Genomic DNA, 21,030 nt, shown 5'->3' with positions numbered 1-21,030 from the left:
CACTTGGGAGGCAGAGGCAGGCAGATCTCTGTGAGTTCAAGGCCAGCCTGGTCTACAGAGTGAGTTCCAGACAGCTGGAGCTACAGGGAGACCCTGTCTCAAAAAGACCAAAACAAAAACCACAATCATTGAAAGCAATGTTTTTAATTTCAATCGCTGAGGAAAACAGATTTGATAAAAAGTGATCAAATTAACAAATCTGAAGAGAGAGGGAAGGCTAATTCTCACCCTTCAGGGGGATGGAAAGGTAGAAAACAGGAATGTAGTGTAAAAACATAGAAATTCAGTCTTCATGATTAGAAAACCCAAACGAAGAGAAGAAAGAACTGTAGGAAAATGGATTCTGCCCTGTTAAAGGCCAACTGAAGTCTATGTAAAATGAACACAATAGCCCCCAAGACACAACTAAATCTATCTGGAAGATCTGAGCTGATAGATCATAGAGTTTGCTGCTACTCCTTTTCACAATGATTCGGCATGGAATTTAAGAGCAAAGGATCGAGCTCCAGGCACCAAGCATGAGAACGAAGTAACCAAGGGATCATTTGAAAAGGAAAAGCAGGAAGCCAGGTCCCTGTGTGGATGGTGGGGTTATCGCAGGAGCCAGCTGGTCTGATTCTGATTTTGTTAGTGAATGAGGAAAATAAAGCCCTGAAGATTCAGGCCATGGGTTTGCTTGAAAGGCACTGTATTTCTCATGGTTGACGCAACCTTTAACAGAGGAGAGAGAGAGAGAGAGAGAGAGAGAGAGACAGAGAGAGACAGAGAGAGACAGAGAGACAGAGAGACAGAGACAGAGAGAGGGAGACAGAGACAGAGAGAGACAAAGAGAGACAGGGAGACAGAGACAGACAGAGATAGAGGGAGACAGAGACAGAGAGAGAGACAGAGAGACAGAGAGATAGAGACAGAGAGAGACAGAGACAGAGAGACAGAGAGAGGGAGACAGAGACAGAGAGAGACAAAGAGAGACAGGGAGACAGAGACAGACAGAGATAGAGGGAGACAGAGACAGAGACAGAGAGAGATAGAGAGAGAGGCTTCAGGTACTTAAAGGTCCAGAGAATTCTACACACAAACATTCTATGAAAGAACCACTAGAGAAGGGGCTTCAGAAAGGAAGAAAACCAAGTTGGAAGAAAGAAGTGGGAGCCAAGAAGCAGCAAGGGGCTTGTGACAAGGCTCAGAGGTAGAGTGAAAGGCCCTGGGTTCCATCCCCAGCGCTGCACAAACCAGTGTAAAAAGTGAAATGCAACACGCTGGTCATGCATGGCGAAAATGCCGAAACAGAGTTGACTCTAGTCAGTCATTATTACTTTTTCATGCCCACTTATTGTCCACAAAATAAGTTGGAACTAGCATACTGGAAGCTGGGGGTTCCGAGGCAGGAATGGAATTCAGTGTGTGCTAAGGACATTCAACTCTGTCTTCCTTAGGGTGCAGCTGGAGGCACTGATTTGTCCTAGTGTTTGAAGTGTGAATTCTGAAATGAGGGCAGCCTCAGCAGAGCTGTAAGCACCCTCCCCTACTCCAGCTCACCTTCCCCCGTCTTCCCTGCATCTCCGTGAGTGGTTCCAGGAGTGTGAACTTGGGTCCTAGAGGGGGGCTGAAGGCTCAGGATGCTGGTCCTCAGACAGCTGGGGCATCATTGACAGAGAAGACGACCCCTAAAGATGATCTTCTCCTTCAGTGGCTGTGACCGTAGGCGAGTCATCTCTGTCCATGTCGAGTTGTGTGACATTGGTGTAAGGGAAGGAAGGATGATTCACATCACTTCCGAGTCTCGTTCCTGTCTTTACACAGTGGGGCTCACCAACACCTTTCTTGTTTTTCCTTTGCTGGTTCTGCCTTGCTGTGTGCGACAACGGGAGCCTCTGCTCCCTACACAGCACCTGGGCTAATCTACTTGCTGCTGCTACTTTCATGGGCCGATGTTTGGAAAATCTGTTCTTTTCCTGAAATGAGTCTCCCCTGCAGCATAAAACCAGCTCTTGCCTTTGAAGTTTTGGTGTTTCCCCTTGACCTGATGGGGTCATTCCATAAACTTGACACCAATTTTCCTTGAGGATGGTAAGACACAGAGGTCACTTGGCAGAGAGTCTCTGGCTTCTTCCAAAGGAGGAAGGAAACAAAAGTGTTCAGAGGAAGAAGACAAGAATCACAGGATCATGCTGACCCCGGACTCCTGGAGCAGCTAACCCCGTTGCCTGGACTGTGGGGAAACGCAGAGCCAGAACTCTCCTCCTTGACTCTTCCCACTGACACAGCCTTATTTAAAGTGACACCAGTTCCACTTTGGAGATGATTGAACAGAAACCAAGCTTGTTTTATTTTTGTGCTTTAAATCCTCCTAATCCGCTCTCTTGGCTTGGAGTGCCTGCTGGAAGAGAGGGGTGGGGCATGGCGCCGGCTCCTGCCAGCCACATGCCAACACACATGCCAGCCAAGGGCTCTGGTCTTGCTTCTGGGAAGGCACTCACACACCCTCCCTGAGCCTGGGGTCAGCTCCCTGAGCTTCAGGCTCCTGCCTCCAGAGTTTTTACACTCTGTGTCCATTAAGGGTTTGTACCAGGTCCCTTCAACACTTTCCTGAGCAAACTCTGTGGAAGAATTTTCAGTCTCTTCTCTGGCCCTGCTGCTCTCGTCCATGTTGGATTGATGGATGAGGTCTTACATCTTAGTTCCATAAAAGCCAAGCTCACAGTGTTACTTGTGTGCCACTCAGCCTTTACAGGAGGCCAAGGAGGAAGGGATTCCTGTAGACAGCAAGGTGGGCTATAGTGCCTTACCTAGCTGGCTAATTCTAACGTCCCAATCACTCTATCAGCTGTCCCAACCATGCTCAGATGTGGAGAACACCAGGATGCACCACACTTCTGCAACAGGAGTTGATTTCAAGCAAGGATCTGATTATAGGCATCCAACTGATGGATCTGTAACGCCTGTGCATGGCTCACTCCCTGGGTAGCAGGAGTCTGGGCTGGCTGGTGACACCAAAATCATGCTCCCTCTCTGCCTGGCTGCTTCTACACCTTCGCCTGCTGACTGCTGACTCACTTAATCCCCACAGAGACAGAAAGAGACAGAGAGAGACTGTGATGTCATCATGTTTCCTTGCTTCTTGTGTCTCTGTTAGTGAGTCTGAGGACCCAGTGCACATTCCAGATGGGTCTTTCCTCCTCAGTAAAACCACTCTGAAAATGCCCACATAGGCAGGTTCAGAGGTGTGTCTCCTAGGATATTCCACAACTCAGTCAAGTTCACAATGAAGCCGAGAAGTTCACAGGGGTGGTGTACAGAGCTAAGAAGATGCCTGCTCGAACCGTGAAGGCCACCATTTGGCCATAGCTCCTCCTCACAGGGCAGGGCTGTGTGTAGAAACTGGATGCATGTCTGCCTGCACTGTGTTGGATAGAGGTCCATGTCCTGTGCGTTCTGTATGTTTTCACACACACACACACACACACACACACACACACACACACACACTGGGCATTCACACCTGCAGGTTCTGCATCCATGAATTCAACCAACCAACAGTGCATTTTTACAGAGGTAAAAAAATATGACATCTGTACTGAACATGAAATTTTCCTCATTGTCTTTCCATAAACAGTTTGGTAAAACACCTGGAGTGTTTACATTGAATCATGTATTGTGAGTGATGGAGAGCTGATGTAAGGGATACAGGAGGATGCGGATGCATTTTGTGCAAATGCCATAGCACTTCACAGATGGCCTTGAGGATCTGTGTAATTGGAACCCACAGAGGTAATGGAGGATGGCCGGAGCATGCTGCCTGAGCCACTGATCACTTCATCTAAAGGGTCTCAGAAGATATAGGCCCCACTTCCTCTAGAGGGACCAGATAATAGCAGCAATTCCTTGTGCTTCATAGAATCTGGACTCTACTCTGAGGCAGCTAGGGGAGAGGGAGAAGAAAAGGGCTCTTTCCTCATTACGGAGGCAGTGATGGGTGTGGTGTTAAGACCCTGGAAGAGGTGACTATCCCACAGTTTAAGATCAGGTGAGTGGCACAGGTGTTCAGGAAGTCCCTTTTGTGTGCATATGTATTTTCATATTTTTTTTTCTGAAGCATGGGTATGCTCTGTCCTTAAACTCCTTTCTTTGTTTCAAGGCTTCAGAGTCCAACTGAAATGCAGAGAAGGGACACCAGGATCCCCCAGTCAATCTTTGGGTAGTTAGGCAAGCAGGACGTTCTGAAGGATGAGCTGAGAGGAGAGAACACACAACCAGAGGCCTAACAGGAAAAGAATAGAGAGACATATTTGAGAAAGTCAAGGTTTCAGCCTGGAGGTTGGAACACCAGGGGAATGGTGCGTGAAGGGGCCGGGGAGACAGCAGGAACAGGGTACAGGGTGCTGCAGGAAGGGTGTCGAGGTGTCTGAACTTGAATCTCAGAATGGTGAGAGCCCTAGGAGAGCGTTGACCCACAGGTTACATGTAGCATTACAGCTAGGGGACTAAGTCTAATGTTCTGTACATCAGTAGGACAGCTACAGCCTACGGCAATCAGTCATACACGTGGATATTGCTAGAGGAGGATTCCAAAGGCTGTCAGCACATGGAAATGGTATCTGAGGAGCTGGATATGCCAAACACGTGATTGGCCACCACATGATCTCTATACGTATCCTATTATAATGAGTATCTGAGGAATGATTAGAAATATCACGTGTCTGATGAAAATGCAAAATAAAAATATGGTGATGATGGAATGAATTTTTAAGATCCTGCTTCAAGCTCAGAGTGCAGGGAATGTGGTCTGTAAACAGTTAGAATGGCTTAGCCTGAGGTCACAGCCTTCCCAGGACCACTGCATTTCTAACTGGTCCAGGTTGGCACAGAATTGCCCATTTGGCTTTGCCACAGGACACAGCGGTGGGTGTAGGCCTGTACTCGTTAGTTTTGTCAACTTGACACAAACCTAGACATACTTGAGGGCATCTCAGTTGAGGAAATGCTTCCATCCTGCTAAACGGTGGGCATTCCTGTGGAGCATTTTCTTGACCGTTAGTAGTTGTTGGAGAGCCCGTCCCACGGTGTGTGGTGCCATCGCTGGGCAGACGCACCTGGGCTGTGTGAGAGAAGGTAGCAGAGCAAGCCGGGGGACAGCTGTCCTTCATGATCTCGGCTTCAGTTCTTGCCTTGAGTTCTTGCCCTGACTTCCCTCAGATGAACTGTGACCTAGAGATGTAGGATGAAATAAACCTTCTTCCTTCCGTTCCTGTGGGTCAGTGTTTTATAACAGCAGCAGAAACCCGATTAAAACAATTCCCAACACTTTCCTGAGAGCCAAGTTTCTCTGAGGTAGAATTTTGTCTACAGTGGTTCACCTTCCACGTCTGACCATCTGCCTCTCCCTCTGCCCTTCTAGACACTGAGCTGGGTCCCCAGTTAACAGCTTGTAACCCAAACTCCATTTCTGGGCTTGAAGCACAAAAGTGTGTTTCCCAGGAGGCAGTGACTGTTCACACTTCTGTGGTCAAGGCTACAGATAAAAAACCAGAGCGCAGAGGAGGGGTGGGACTGAGATATGAGATGTTTCTGGGGTCACTTTGATCACAGGGTACAGAGAGATTGGAGGAATAAAGATCAGAGTGCAGGGGGGTGTAGGGCTGTGCGGGGTCCTATTGATGGGCCTTATAACCAAACTTTGAATTGTTCATTATGAAAAGAGCCTTCTGGTAGGCCAGGGGCTTTCTCTGTATAACTCACATGTTTAATTTCAAGCGCAGACCAAAGCCCCATAGCTAGGAATTGTCTGGTGCCATGACATAAATTCACAGTTCAAATCACCCTTGGCCCGCTATGACACTATTGTGCAAATGATGGGCCTCAAGGGCTATGTGGATAAGAGTGTTTTCTGTGCTCCACAACACAGAGAACACCAAACTCAGAGGAGAAAAGAGGCAGCTAGGTCCATGTCTGCGCCTCCCCCTCAGGAGGACTTAGGAGCGCTGGGACCAATTGTGGGGACGGCCTATTGAAAATCGGCTGCATCTCTGTGGGCTTTTGGTAGCAGCTACTTTTACCAAAGTCCAAAACAGCTGAAGGGGAAGGTAGCCGGCCCGAGGGAGGGTATCCCAGGTGACAGCAATGAGGGAGAACGGGGGGCAGTTAGGAAAGGGGAGGGTCCCAATGTCCTAGAAAAGGACAGACACAGCTCTGGGGGTCCCCTGATGGGAGCTGTCAGTCAGCAGAAACAAAGTCTGCTCTGTCTGCTTGTCTCCCTCATGGTTGCCTGTTCCCTGACATGCAGATCTGTCTTCCCACTACCTCTCCTTTGGTACCTGGGGATCTCCCCGGGATGCTGCAGTTTCCGTGGTAACCCCGGCCTCAGCACACAGCTCTGAGCTGGAGCTGCCCAAGCACCTCTCTTTCTCTCTGTCTCTCTGTCTCTGTCTCTGTCTCTCTGTCTCTCTCTGTCCCTCTGTCTCTCTGTCTCTGTCTCTCTGTCTTTCTGTCTCTCTGTCTCTGTCTCTGTATCTGTATCTCTGTCTCTCTGTCTCTCTGTCTCTGTCTCTCTGTCTCTGTCTCTCTCTCTCTCCTGTCAACCTTATTTCTCTGACTAGCTGCCCCGTCGCAGTGTCCCCACCCCACTGTCACAGCTCTTTTTCTCTCTCTCCCTTTCCCCCAGCTCCTCCTGCTTGCCCCTTTCCTTTCCCCTATTTGTGGGTCTTCTGCCTTTCCCAGGTGTCCAATTCTTTTCTTCTCTCACAGAATGACCTCCAAGACCACCTCTCACCCCAAACCCCACAACACTGTAAGTACAACTGAACAGAGGGACCGCTGAATGAGACCTCAGAGCTGACCAGAACCACTCCTTCTTCCCCTAAGTCATTTACTAATTTACTAAGATGATTATTTGATAGCTCTTGTGGGCCTAGCCCTGCAGTGACTATCAGACCAAAGTAGGGACTCAAATGGATTTACTATATGCTAGCATTCATTAGGAACATATTAAATTCCATAAATTCTACCATGTACAATGTACACATAGGCTACGTACAGAATATCAGTTTACAATTGCAGCCATTTTGAAGAAGCCTGCAGCAGGGGTGGTGCGAGATGGGAAGAGAGGTAAAGTTAGAGAATAACAGTGTCAGCTCAGCAGTCAGCCATTAAGAGCACTTGCTGTACAGTCATCAAGACTAGAACTTGGATCCTAGCTCCCACGTACCAAGTTAGATGTCGCTGCAGGTGTGTGACATCCCTGGGGCTCGCTAGCTTCTGGTCTAGCTGAGCTGTGAGAGACCCACTTCTCAAAGGAATAGGCAGGGAGCGACGGAGGAGGGCATTGACACTGTCTTCTGGCCTCTGTACGCATGTGCCGGCCGGCCCACACCACGTACATATTTTTGTATGCATTCATACAAAGAATAAATCTCTAAAACGCTGAAGAGAAGCGATGGCCCTTTAGCCCAACCATACTGCTCCCCATAGCCAGTGAGGCAGCATGCGATTCATCACAGTGCCAACTTGAACCTGTAACTTCTTGAAAGACATGTATGCACATATGTATAACATGCAGGAATTTATTTTTACATAGATCTAATTCTTGATATCATACAAGATGAATTCTAATAAATCTCTTTAAAAATAGCCAGCTAAAGTGTATGAAAACGTTGACAACGTGTAAGCAAAGAGACCATTTAATTATCTCTGCTAACTAATGAAACTAATCTGAGTCTCCTTGCATGGACTCTGATGGGGGAAATTATCACATGCTTAATGAACCTAATGGGATGTCCCTTCTCATTTCAGGTTTATTCCCGCCCACACTGTGACAGTTACCTCTGTGTCCTCACACTGTGCTTGTTTGTAAGCATGCCTGTCCCCCATGCCCCTTCTCTCTGCAGCTCTCTGCAAGCGGAGGACGGGAGACTGAAAGACGAGATCTGAGCTCCAGAAATAAACAACTGCTCTCAGTCCTGGATCAGCACTCAGCACTGGTGCAAACATGGGCCAGCTATTACTGTCTTGAGACCTCAGCTTCCCAGCGCAGCCACATGACTAACAATACACAACTCAAAATGGGTGGTGCTGATGAAATGAAACGACCTGGGACCGGGGGTGCAGACTCCTCTTGATTTTGGGCTTTCATTGGAATGCAGTGAGAAAAACAAATGTCGGCAAGCTGACTTTACCTAGGTCGATTTACTCTGAGGAACCTGGGGTCAGTTTTGGAACATTTATGAACCCTTTAGAACTATTGGCAGCATATCTATCAGTGACCATAGAGATGCATGCTGTCCTTCTGGGGAGAGAGTCCATGACTTTTACCGTCTGAAGGACAGCGGAAGGGGTGCATGGGAAGAGAAGGGCAGTGCTCATTGGATGGATTGCTAAGTTCCCCCTTCAAGCTCAGAGTGCAGAGTGTGTGGTCTGTAAACAGGAATGAGAACGGCTCTGCCTGAGGTCACATCCTTCCCAGGGCCACTTTATTTCTGACTGATCCGGGTTGACATAGAAGGCATACCCATTTTGCTTTGACATGGGACACTGTGGTGATGTGTGCCCAGCAGTCCTTCCTGTGGGCCAAAGCTCCTTGGAATGTTTTTATAGAAATTCCCTTTCTCTTTATGATTGTCTGCCTCTCTTCCTCGCCTTCTTTTCCACAGGATTGGTCCCTTGGAAATACCCTGCACCCTAGATTCCAGGTCTGAAAAACTTGACCTGTAGAAGGGAAGAGAGACTGAAGAAAATTAAATATACATCAGAACAGAAGCTCACAGAAGAATTCCAAGAAGGTAACAGTGGTTGTCAGGGTCAAAAACAGCAGAAAGGTCAAGACAAGGGCAGATGCCATTCAGGGAACTAGCACTTAGCTTGGGGGACCCTTGAAAAGCACAGGTTTTTAGGACCAAGAATGAAGCTTTGAGGCAGATATTTGATAAGTCCTTGAAGTATAAGAAAAAAGAGACAGCTATTGGAACCCTTCTTTGGACAGAAGACTGCTGTGGGGGACGGTGGGGGCGCGGTCACAGGGTCAAGGAGAGACCTGAGTATGTTGATCATCCATAGAGATAATTTTCAAAAAGTTGTTTATTACAACCCACATCTTCCCTTTTAGAAAAATGTCTGAAAAACTTTGGCAAGAGCAAGCTGTCAAATCTCCCCTAAGTTATTAAGTCAAGTAATGGGCTTTAAGAACATAAGAAGTTCAAAAGGCTTTCAGGTTAGAACCAGACAGATAAGAATGTATGAGCCCCCAAAAGGAGGTTCACATCCATTAAGATGTATCAGGTGGCCCTTATCAGAGGCCCCATCGGCCCGCCGAAGGACAGGTTATTGTGCGTGCCAGGTCACTTGGAATTGGCCCCTCCAATGTTAACTGAGAGCAGTAGGCCCAGCCTTCCTCTCAGCTCCTTGTTCAAACAAAGCACAAGACTTTGTGGTTAGGTCAGAAAACAGAACCAAAAGAAGAGTCTACATGGTAAGGATGCCAGAAGATCACCCAGTCACAAAGAATTAAGATTCTGGGCCTGTGATTTTTTTTTTCTGTCACTAGAAACAGCAGCCTTTCAAGGGCTCAGACTCTGTTCTATCAGGAAGAAGCCTGGTTTGAGTAGATATGTCATCTTTCCTATCTGCAACATGCATGTCTTTCATACAACTGGGTACACCAGAATGCTCTAAATAATGTCAGGACAAAGACTTGCAGATGAATGAGTGATCTATGTACTGATTTACTACATAACATGAAGTCACATAAAACAGGGGGCTGGAGAGATGGCTCAGCAGTTAAGAATGCTTCTTGCAGAAGATCCGGGTTTGAATCCCAGCACCCACATGGCAGCTCACAACTGTCCGTAATTCCAGTTCCAGGCGATCCGATGGCCTCTTCTGTCCTCCACAGGCATTGCATGACATGGGTGCACTTACCTACATGCAGGCAATACACGCATACACATAAAATAAAAATATTTTTTAAAAAATCACATGAAACAAATCACATAAAAAAGCAGAAACCAAATTCACTCATGTTAAAAAAAAAAAAAAACTCCATTCCAGCAACATGTTACCTCACTTCCCTCAACTTCCGCCCCAGGTGGCCTCTAGCTGCCATCTTGTTTCTTGTTCACAAATGGCATCCTCGTGGAAGTCCATGCCCCACCCAGAAAAACAACACTGAAAGGCACATGCCAATGTCAGTCTCTTCCCACGCCACTCTTCAAATCAGCCCATTCCCTCAAGGCCCTTTCATTTGTCTCCTGGAACCATGTCCTTGGCATTGAGCAAGTCCTGTCTAGGCTTTGACTGACAAACTAGGTGAAAACAGGATCCGATCTTTCAGGGTTGTGTTGTGTCACTGTTTCCTTCAAACTAAAGCCTTCTTTCTGGGAGGGAGGTTGTATAGGACTCAGGAAGCACATGAAACTTACAGGGATCAGGAAGTAAGTCACCAGAAGTCCTGAGACCTACAAGTAACAATTTCTGGGGAGAGCAGATTCTGACTGAACCGGCATGGTGATGGCAAGCTGTGCTGAAAGTTCCACTGATGCAGCACTCTGGGTCATCACCCAGGATGGGTGGGCTTTTCTGTGCTTTCCGCTGCCTATGAGTCACCCATTTTCCTGCATCTAACCCCTCACTCATGCTCTGTAAGTAAACTCAATAAACATGTTGTTTCTGTGAGCTGAACCTTGGTGAAATAAATCATTTCTTTGGCCTGTTGTTTGTGTCCTATCTAAAGTGACTAGACGTTTTCCCACATCTTCCCAGGAAGCCTTAACACACCACCTTGATAAACAGTGGGACTCCATGACTTCTCATGCAAATGTTTAAGATGACTAATGAGGTCTCTTAAGACAAAAAGTTAATCTTTTTGGATATTCCATAGAAAGCAAACAGTTTGATAATTTTTAGAATAACTTTGTGGCAGTACTGTGAGATGTTACATCAGTTCAGGATTTATAAATTATTTTCAAATTTGTTATTACTTTACCTTCAAAGTAGAGCAGACCTCTTACCTACTTGACAAGTCAGATCACAGAGACTTCTCTCAACTAAGAAAACCTTTCCAGCTTGAACCCTCTAGTCCATTATGGGGTCCAAATTACTCAGTCCTTACTCCTAGACGGCTCAGCGGTTAAGAGCACTGACTGCTCTTGTAGAGGACCTGCGTTCGATTCCCAGTACCCACATGGCGGCTATGAACCGTCCTTAACTCCAGTTCCAAGGGAATCCGAAGCCCTCTTCTGACCTCCATGGCATTGCATGACACAGGTGCACTCACATACATGCAGGCAATATACTCACACACATAAAATAAAAATAATAAACAAAATATATTAAAAATTTAAAAAAATTCTATCTCTATCTCTATCATCTCTGTCTCTCTCACTGTCTTCAGAGAAATCTCATGTATCCCAGGCTGGTATCAAAACCTGCTTTGTGCTCAGGGATAACCTTGGCCTTCTGATCTTCCTGCCTCTATCCCTTGAGTGCTGAAAGTGGATCACAAGCATCCACTGTCACACCTGGTTTGTGCAGTGCTAAAGATCATGAAAGATCAAGTCCAGTGCCTCATGCTTGCTCGACAAGCACTGTACCAACTGAGCCACATCCCCAGCTCCAGAAATTCCATTTCATCCCAAGATCCTGTAAAATGATTGCCCCAGCCACCTTCATAAGCTGCTGTGGAAAACCTGCTGCTCATGTGCATGTTTTCCAAATGGAAGTTCCCCTCTGTGTTCTGGTTTAGAATTCTCTTAGAACTACTAAACTTTCATGGAACAGCATAAAACCCAGGAAAAATTAAAGAGCTCTAAAAGCCACTTTATAAATGTCCTGGCTAATGAGCCAGGGCCTTGGGGTCCTGGCAGAATAGTGGTTGTGGGAAAACCTCTCCCACGAGTGCCCTGCCCTGATCCTGCAGCCAGCAAACTCAAAGCCACACACAGCCCAGGGGCACTGGCTCAGGAGCACACACTGGTTGGGTTTGTAATTTACAATGTCAGGCCAACCAACAAATTCTATTATTCAAACATGTGAAGCAAACCCAAGGAGAGGGTGCTTTAAACTAATCTTTTGCTCAAAAGCGACATGTGCCGCACTTTTCGCTTTCTTTTCATTATTTCACCACAGGGGAACTGTTTCCAGGAATTATTATGTTAAGCAGTATATTAAAAAATGAGTCTGGGTATTTTGAGGAATAAATAACGGTCCACATTTATCAGAGAGCGGAATTGCTCACTCTGGAAATTCTCCCATTATCTACCTTAAGGATCACAGACTATTAAACTTGATGGAGAACCATGTCCTGGGAACACAATCAGTGACCTGGTGTCACCTATTTAGGGTGAATTTGCTGCTTGTTATTTCCCATGAAGAGCACCAGGGACAGAAAGAGGAGTAAGACCCAGCCCTTGCCTTCAAGAAGCACATAGTAGGTGCTTGCAGAAATATTCCTGGAGAACAGAAAAAGCAGTAACTCTGGAATCAGAGGTGAGAGTTCAAACTCAGGTCACCCTTTCAGTGATGAGAACTTGCCCATCTTTAGCCTCAATTTCTGCCTGAGTACGCTAAGAACATTGACATCTGTTCTTCGGGATCTTGGGAAGGTAGAAATTAATAAAGAACACCCAGTTTACTGATTGGAGGCTGTTGAATGGGACCTTGCTACAGCCAAAGAGGCCACAAGCATCCCCTATGACTGGCAGACTGAAAAGTAGGTGTGGAAGGCGGAGTTTCATGGCAGGGTGGATGCCGGTGAAGGCTGATGGAGTGGAGTTACTAGGGACAGACAGGCTGTTGCACAGGACTGTCTTCTCACAGGCAGACTATGGACAGATGCCTTCTTCCCAAGCTTGGTTGCACCAGTTTGCCTGGGATCATCACAACTAAGTTTGTTGAAAATTACACTCTGCAAAAAAAAAAAAAAGAGAGGCAAAGAGAGTCTACCACATCTCCCAAGCAACCAGTTGGCCCTAGTTGCATGAGGGGAGGGGCTAAGGATATATAAGCCAAGGGAGCCATGGGAGGGTCTCTTGTCATTTTGTGAGATGTGGGGAAGTCACCATTCACGCCTGGATTAAGACTTTCCAGTGTGGCCTTCCGGGGCTGGAGGAGCACCCACACTTCTTCAAGTGTGGCCTTCTGGGGCCGGAGGAGCACCCACACTTCCTTACCCACCCATTGCTCGATTAGTAAGCACAATAAACTCACTGGTTTTCTAGACCGTAGTTTGTCAAAATCAAGCCTCCATTTGTCACAGGGACCAAAGGAGTGGCATTGTTTACACCTCCCCAAAGGAAGATTTTCTACACAGGCTAATAAGAAAAGAGCATCTTATCTGATTGCTGAGTGGCAGATCTGGCTTTCTTAGTTGGTCCTTGGAAGTGTGGGCATGTGGAGGTGAAGCTGACGAGATGGGGAGTCACTGGTCAAATCCTGTTCTGTGTAAAGCAATGAGTGCAGAGATTGTAAGCCACAGCTGTGACCACTATGCATTTATTTATTATCGCGGTGAGACACACTGTGAATTCATTAGATGGTATTTGTTATGTGATTCCACTGGGGAAGAAAGTAACATACGTGAAATCAAAGGTACCTAATTGGGTTCCCTGAGGAAGAAGTTACTATGAAGAGCTTGACCTTTGTCAGAGATGTGGCTCCTAGGTAAGATGCACACAGTCCAGCAACAAAGGCAAAACTTCCCAACAGTGAGGATAGCATTCCAAGGTCAAAGGGACAGGCAGGAGGCAGGAAGCATTTAGTGGTGGCTTTTTAATAGGACTGATTTGCAAGAGCGGAGTAGAGACAAAACGGACTCAATTTAGTAGAAGGGAAAGGAAAGAGATGACTGAATTTGGTCCAAGTTCGAACTGTACAAATATCAAGACAGAGCTGACCAGATTAAAGTGATCCTGGACTAGACTAAGGGCCATAACACCTAAGCGGTAACCTTAAAGTCCATCACTTCTTTCCAGTGCTGACCCTTGTTAACAGCCCCATGCGTGGTGCTCAGTGAAGGGCAGTATCAGTTTCCTCAGGTCCCCTCCCTGGGCCTGTGGTACTCACCTGGGCCAGTTCTAAGAACGCTAAGCTGTCTGCACTGTGTGTAGTGCCGGAGAGCCAAAGCAGGAAAAATATTATCCTTTTCCTCCAAATGGGTGGATGATGGGAACTGCAGGATTATGGCTTCTGGTTTGGGCTTTTGTTGAGTTATTGTCTGGGCAGACACAAGTTCAGTTGTAAAGAAAAATGCTTTCAAGTTGGCTTTAGCTGACAGGGTACTGTTATAGAACTGGGCATGGGGGTGTGGGGTCAAGGAAACGTGAGTGTCTATACTTGAGATACATATTATATAAATGGCTCAGTGTGATGAGACGGTCTCAACCTTTATCTTACACATGACCTTCACTTGCCCCCTCTGATCAACTGACCGAGTTTCACAAGCTTTTGACATGGAAATTCCATTAAAACTCCAAACTGAAAACTGATTACTTATCCTTATAGGTCTAACTAGATGACTGCTGGGGAATGTATTATCTACCAAGCCTCCTTCCCAGAAATTAAAACGTACTGGTTCCAGGTTCCTCCTGCCCACTCTTACTCATTTCTCATGTAGGACTGATATGGTTCCTACCCAGACCCAGGTGCTTCTTATGAACAGGCTCATACTTGAAAAAGTGGCTGTGGCCTTGCTTAAGCATCAGATTTGTGAAGTCAGACAGAATATCCACTCTGGGGAGCTTTATTTCAGTGGGAGGGGTAGTGTTGAGAGAGTTTGAGGACAACACCAGCTGGACGGTGGGTCTCAGCTCTAAAATGACTTCCAAGATTGAGGTAGGCAGAAGAGAAAAGAGCTTACAAACCAGAAGTTTGAATATCATCCCAGGTACCGTGGGACACACATTTATAATCCCAGTTCTTAGGAGGCTGAAGCAGGAAGATCAAGAGCTCAAAGTCAAACTAAGTTGTACCATGAGACCTTGGCTCCAATAAATAAATAGTTTGAATGTCATTGTAAATGTAATAGAAGCCACGGGAGACTTTAAGAGAAAGAAACAGTGTGATCTGAAATATGTTTCCAAAAGACCCTTGAGTTTGCTTGTGTTACAATTTGGATATAACCTTCCAAAAGGCTCATGTGTTAGGGACTCGGTCCACAGGCAGTGATACTCCTTGGGCACTTCTGGGAACTTTAGGGGCTAGGAGCTTGCTGGAGGAAATGGGTCGCTGGCGTTAGGGCCTGGCCATTCCTTGCAGCTTTCTCACTATGACCTGCCCACAGTGAATGTTCACACTCTCCTACCACCATGATGTTCAGCCTAAGCCCATAGGGGCCAATGACCATGGGCTCAATGAGCCAAAGTAAGTCTTTCCTCTCTAAGCTGTTTGTGTCTCAGAGGTGCCATGGAGATGAGAAGTTCTGGCTAACACAGATAGACCATGGATAAAACCCCGCAGAGCAGAGAGGCCATTTGGATGAGCACATCTGCAGCCCAGGTACTGATGGGGACTGAGTAGAAAGCAGCTATGAAGATGGAAGTGGATCTCATCAGGGCCCGTTTGGAAAATATGGGTGTTTAGCAAGTCCTATTTATCTCTGAGCACCTGGGACTTTGCACGGAACCACATATGCAGTGGGTGATTGACAAATATGAATTTATTCGAGATGCACTGGATTGAATTAAACTGAAGAAAGATGCCTTGATTGAGAAAGTCAAAGTTGAGCCCATCTTTAACTTATAATTTAAATATCAAGCACTTTGGACAAAAGAGAAGCAGCTCTTTTTTCACTCTGCAGGAAGTTCAGCTTTAAATGGCATCCAAACCCTTCATATATATTATATATATCTCACAGTACTTATCAGATCATGAAAGGCTCTTTAAACAAAGCAATCCCAAATGGAAACTGCCGGTACTTGGTATAACTTTCATTTCCAGCTTATTCATTTCAAAGCTGGACAGAGACCAAGTCAGGAAAGAAAACTAAAAGAAAGTCCCGGGGCTGAATCATTGCCTAATCCTCATGTCATGCATGTCCCCAGGAGGGAAGAATTAGACTGCAGTGTGTGTGTGTGTGTGTGTGTGTGTGTGTGTGTGTGTGTGCGCGAATGCATGTCCTTGTGGGAGGGAGTGTGCATACATGTGCATACATTTATGTGCGTGCACGTACAGGCCAGAGGTCAACCTTAGCTGTCATTCCTCAGGAGCTGCTCAACATTTTTTTTTTGGCCTTTTTTGTGACAGGGTCTCCCTGTAGCTCCAGCTGTCCTGGAACTCACTACGTAGACCAGGCTGGCCTTGAACCTACAGAGATCTGATCTGCCTCCCGAGTGCTGGGATTAAAGGCATGTGCCACCACGCCTGGCTCAACTTTTTTAATATGATATTTTTATTGATTCTTTGAGAATTTCAGAATAATGCATTTTGCTCACATTTAGACCACCACCTCCAGCTCCTCACAGATCCACCTCTACCTCTAATAAATATTTTTAATAATTCTTTGAGAATTTCATACAATCTATTTTGATCAAATGTACCTACAACATCTCTCTTTAATTCATTCCAGATCTATCCCAACCTCTTACACTCCCAAATTTGTGTCCTCTTTTTTTAAAAAAATGTAATAACCCATTGACTCCAATTTGTGCTATCCATATATTTCTGAGTGTGGGGTCATGCACTGAAAGATGTCTATTTATCATGAGTCACACTCTTAAAGAAAACTGACTCTCTCTCCCCCTGGAGCCATCAACTGTCCTTTCCTCCTCAGTTAGTGATGAAGATGCATGAATTCCTTCCCACTCCATGCTAGAATATTGACTGACTTGATCTTATGCAAGTGTTGTATAGGCAGCCACACCTGCCATGAGTACCCAAGTGCAGTGGTCTTGTCACCGACTGGTCCTGCCAGCCTCTGGGCTCTGTTTTTGAGTCAGGCTCTCTCTTGGGGAATTGGGGCTTGCTGGTTAGACTGAGCTGGTTGGCCAGCAAGCCCCAGGGAATTGCCAGTCTCCACCTACACAGTGCTAGGATTAGAAGTAAAAAACTCCACATTTTTTATATGGGTTCTGGAACCAGACCCAAGTCCTCGTGTTTGCACAGCAAGCACCTTACCAGCTGAGCTATGTCCCCACTCACAGACCGTAGTCTCTAAATCCTTTGTCACTGCTTAGAAGTAGAAAATCCCAGAAATCAAGGCATCAGTAGGTTGGCCCTGGCCTTGACCTTGCTATAAATTGGTTAGATCATAGTTGCCACTCTGTTGGGAAGTGTGTGACAGTCACAGAATTAGACAGAAATGTAGGAATATTTACCCTCGGGTTTCTGGAAAGGAAGAAATTAGCACAAAGGATCATAATTAAAAGGAAGAGAGACACTCAATCACTGAGCTTGGGCTCGAATCTAGATTACAGAGAAACCAGATCCCTTAAGGTGAGCCATACCCAGCCTATCTCCTCAAGTACACTAGGTACTATCCGCTTTGTTACCTGCCTCAAGCTCACTTCCATTCTGTGAACTGAGATAGCAAGAAAAAATAAAATAAAATCATTGCATGGTGTCTTAGAGCTGATAAGTTTCAGATACTGGATTCAGACTCAAAACCCACGTGTGTTCTTTCCAATTCATTCTATTTTTCCTGTGAGAGTGTTGTTCCATTCTAAAATAGTACCCTGGGTAGTTGTCCTGTGAAAGCTACCAAAGAATGGATTTGACTCTGGGTATCTTGGGAAGAAACTACTTTCACAATAGCAATTAAAAATCCAGATCTACGGAATTATGTTCTCTAATCTTCAATCACCTCCTGTAAGGCAGAGAGCACTTCCAATGTTACATGGAGTGTCGGGACATTCCACGAATGAAGTTCACACTCTGTGCTGCTTACGGAAATAATAGCCAAACAACTCACCACATATATTGTTCATTGCGTGAAGCCACCCCAGGACTTCTCGGTGTTCCAGGCAAACTTTGGTAGAAAGTACTGAAGTCTGCCTGTGTGAGGTGGACCTCACTGCCATCCTCCCAAGCAGCCTCTTACACTAGTCTCAGCATCTTTGTGAATGGCCATGGGACCATGTGTTTCTAATCTAGACCACACATCCTGTGTCAGATCTCTGAATCAATCTTGGATTATTCCCACGTCCTTGTCCAAGATAGGGACAAAATCAGAGGCTCCTGAACTTTTCTCCTAGAAGCCAGACATTAAGACATGTCTACTCTTTCAACTATGAGGGTAACAGAATGCCTTCCACAAGGTAAGTCTTAGTGAATGCTTGCTTAATTGACTGAGTTTAAATGATGGGTTTTAGCATCATTTTACAATCATGTTTTACACTTTCTTACAACTCAACCTAATATAAAAGGAGACAGGCAGGCAGAAGGCAAATGAAACCCAGATGAGAGACATGAGGAAGGCAGGGAGAGAGAAGCGTCTCGAAGAGGGAAAGACTCACCTTTGAGCTTTTCCAATACTAATTAAAAATTCATCCAACCGCACCAAATTCCAATAGTATAGCCTTGTGACTAGCTTTCACCACGGGGGAATTGTACATGAAGCCACCCTAGAAAGCCACACAGAAGGGGTTGGATGGGACCACATCACATCTGAAATCAAGACTTGTGGCCCACACCCTTGTGCTGTGGGTCATGCTTCATAAATTTCCATTGTTTCATTCCTTCAATCCTAAATGTTATTGTTTTTCTTCCCCCACTCCCACGCCATCCAATCAAATAGAACTAATATCATGGCGTCGTTTGAAAAATATATTTACGTTTGTTTGCCCTATAAAAAGAGATAATAATGTTATGTTCCAATAATATTAAGTTGCAACGTTATTTGCAAGATTGCAGAGCTTTTAATTTTCTGATTATTTCCACAGTGGGAGTTGAAGCTCAATTTCCACGAAGACACTTCTATCTGTTTCGGTTATTTTTTTATTACAGCTAGAAGCAACAATAATTGCCTTTAGTGTAGGAAAACATTACAGAGGAGACAATAGTTATCCCCAAAGAATAAGACCATCAGGGCAACTTCTGATGTAAAAATTTGTAAATTAATTGCAGAGTCCTATAAATATTATATTTACTAAAATTGCATTGGTCGCTGTGTTCAAAGGATTCATCTTTTTGGGGTACTTCTTTAAAAGAAATGGATTTCTTGAGAGCCACAAAAATAAAAAGAGAATGAAGCCAAAAAAAGTACTAATAATTCATGGGCATTTGACATCCACAAGGATGGAGCTAATGCTGAGGGGCAGAACACACCCAGAGTCCATTAAGATAAAGTGCCGGCTCTCAAACTCAGCAGCTATTTGATCTTTAATAAGCAACATTGCCTTTCTAAATCTGAAATCCTGCCTCTCCACAAAGACAACCCAGAATAAATTAAATAATCAGTGTGAAATAGCCTGTCATGTAGTCTGGTGTAAAATAGGTGCTACTTAACTGGCAGCTGTGATGACAGGGTGACGTGCATGCGCATGGCTTCATTCGTTCAGCACATATCGAGCACCTACTGTATGACTTTCGATGGCAGCTCCAGGCGATGGGTACCTCTTCTGAAGAAGGGCATGATGAAGAAGCAGAGCTAGCACTCTTGGTGCTGCTATGATTTGGGCAACTCTGCTGTGAGGGGCCTCAGAATGGACTTCCACAGCATTCTGGCCATGCAACAAATACAATGTTTAATTGTTCCCTGCAGTCCCGGTGTGCCCAGTGTAGCCTTCAACATGTTTTCCCAAGCCCTTTTTCTCTCCTTCATGCTTTACATAGATGAGGAGGTCTCCCTGGTCCATCATTTGCCTTTTAACTTTTAAAAATAAATAGATTAGCTGGGTGTCACGGCACTTCCTTTAATCCCAGCACTCGGAGGCAGAGGCAGGCAGAGCGCTGTGAGTTCAAGGCCAGCCTGATCTACATAGTGAGTTTCAGGCCAGCTGGGGCTACAGGGAGACCGTGTCTCAAAAAGGCAAAAAAACAGTAGTTTATAAAGGTTGATATTTTCAGGTCCACCTTTTAAAAAGTTAATAGTTTTCTGGGTTAGTCACTGTTTATTGGGCTTTGCAGCTGGGTTGGACCACCGATGGATTTCTCCCTTAGCATTTTGAACAGTCTCCTCTGATACCAAGAGAGCCTTCCGGAAGGAGCTTCCAGGTCAGGTCCATTGCTCTTGGGGCAGTAGTAGCAACAGATGGAGAATAGCACAGAGTTTCACAACTGCTCAAACACAGAGAATAAATGTCTGTGAGACGCTTAGCCCTGAGTGACACATTCTTAATGCGACTTTTACACATGAGAAGAATGTATCTCTCAGCTCTCATCAGAGAAGCTGCCTTATGCAGCAGATGGTGATTGACACAGAAACCCACAACTGGGCAACGTGTAGAGAACAAGAGGCTGCAGAATGCTTAACCCTGAATAGGCTCGTTCAAACTTCTAACTCCCAAGGCTCAGAGATCATTGGGAAAGAGGTGGGGCAAAAGACTGTAGTGGCCAGAGGTGCTGGACGACCACATGAAACTGAATTTCCCAGATAACTGGTCAGTTTCTTACATGAACTCACAGAACTGGTGACAGCATGCACAACACTCATTCAAGCTCAAACCAGACAAAAACCCCAGCATAGAATGGGGACGTGGGTAAAAATTCTCAACCAACTTAAGGCAATTTTGGCAACTGATGGTTGCTGGGAACAGGAGAGACAATCTCTTTCAAGGATTTGATTCTTGAAACGTTAAACAGGCTCCAATGGCTGGACTTATACCTAAGGACATTTGGAGACACTAATTGGATGCTATAGGCCTTATTACGTATATAGTAGAGTTTATTAAATTTGGTGGCAGTCAGTAAGGGGAAGTATAGATAAGGGAAGGGATCTAAATGCTATCAAATTATATTGTATGAAAATCATAGCAATTCAATTAAAAAATTCAGATTATACAAAATATTTTTAAAGTAAAATAAAAATTCCTTTATCTATGTGAGCATGCCTCTGAACTCTTTGGGTTCATAACCATATTTTATATAGATGTAGGTTTAGTTGGATAGATC

The sequence above is a fragment of the Nannospalax galili genome, unplaced genomic scaffold, assembly GCF_000622305.1.
Source record: "Nannospalax galili isolate Female #2095 unplaced genomic scaffold, S.galili_v1.0 scaffold188, whole genome shotgun sequence".
Classification (NCBI taxonomy): domain Eukaryota; kingdom Metazoa; phylum Chordata; class Mammalia; order Rodentia; family Spalacidae; genus Nannospalax; species Nannospalax galili.
The sequence above is the reverse complement of the archived record's forward strand: the minus strand, read 5'-3'. Positions refer to the sequence as shown.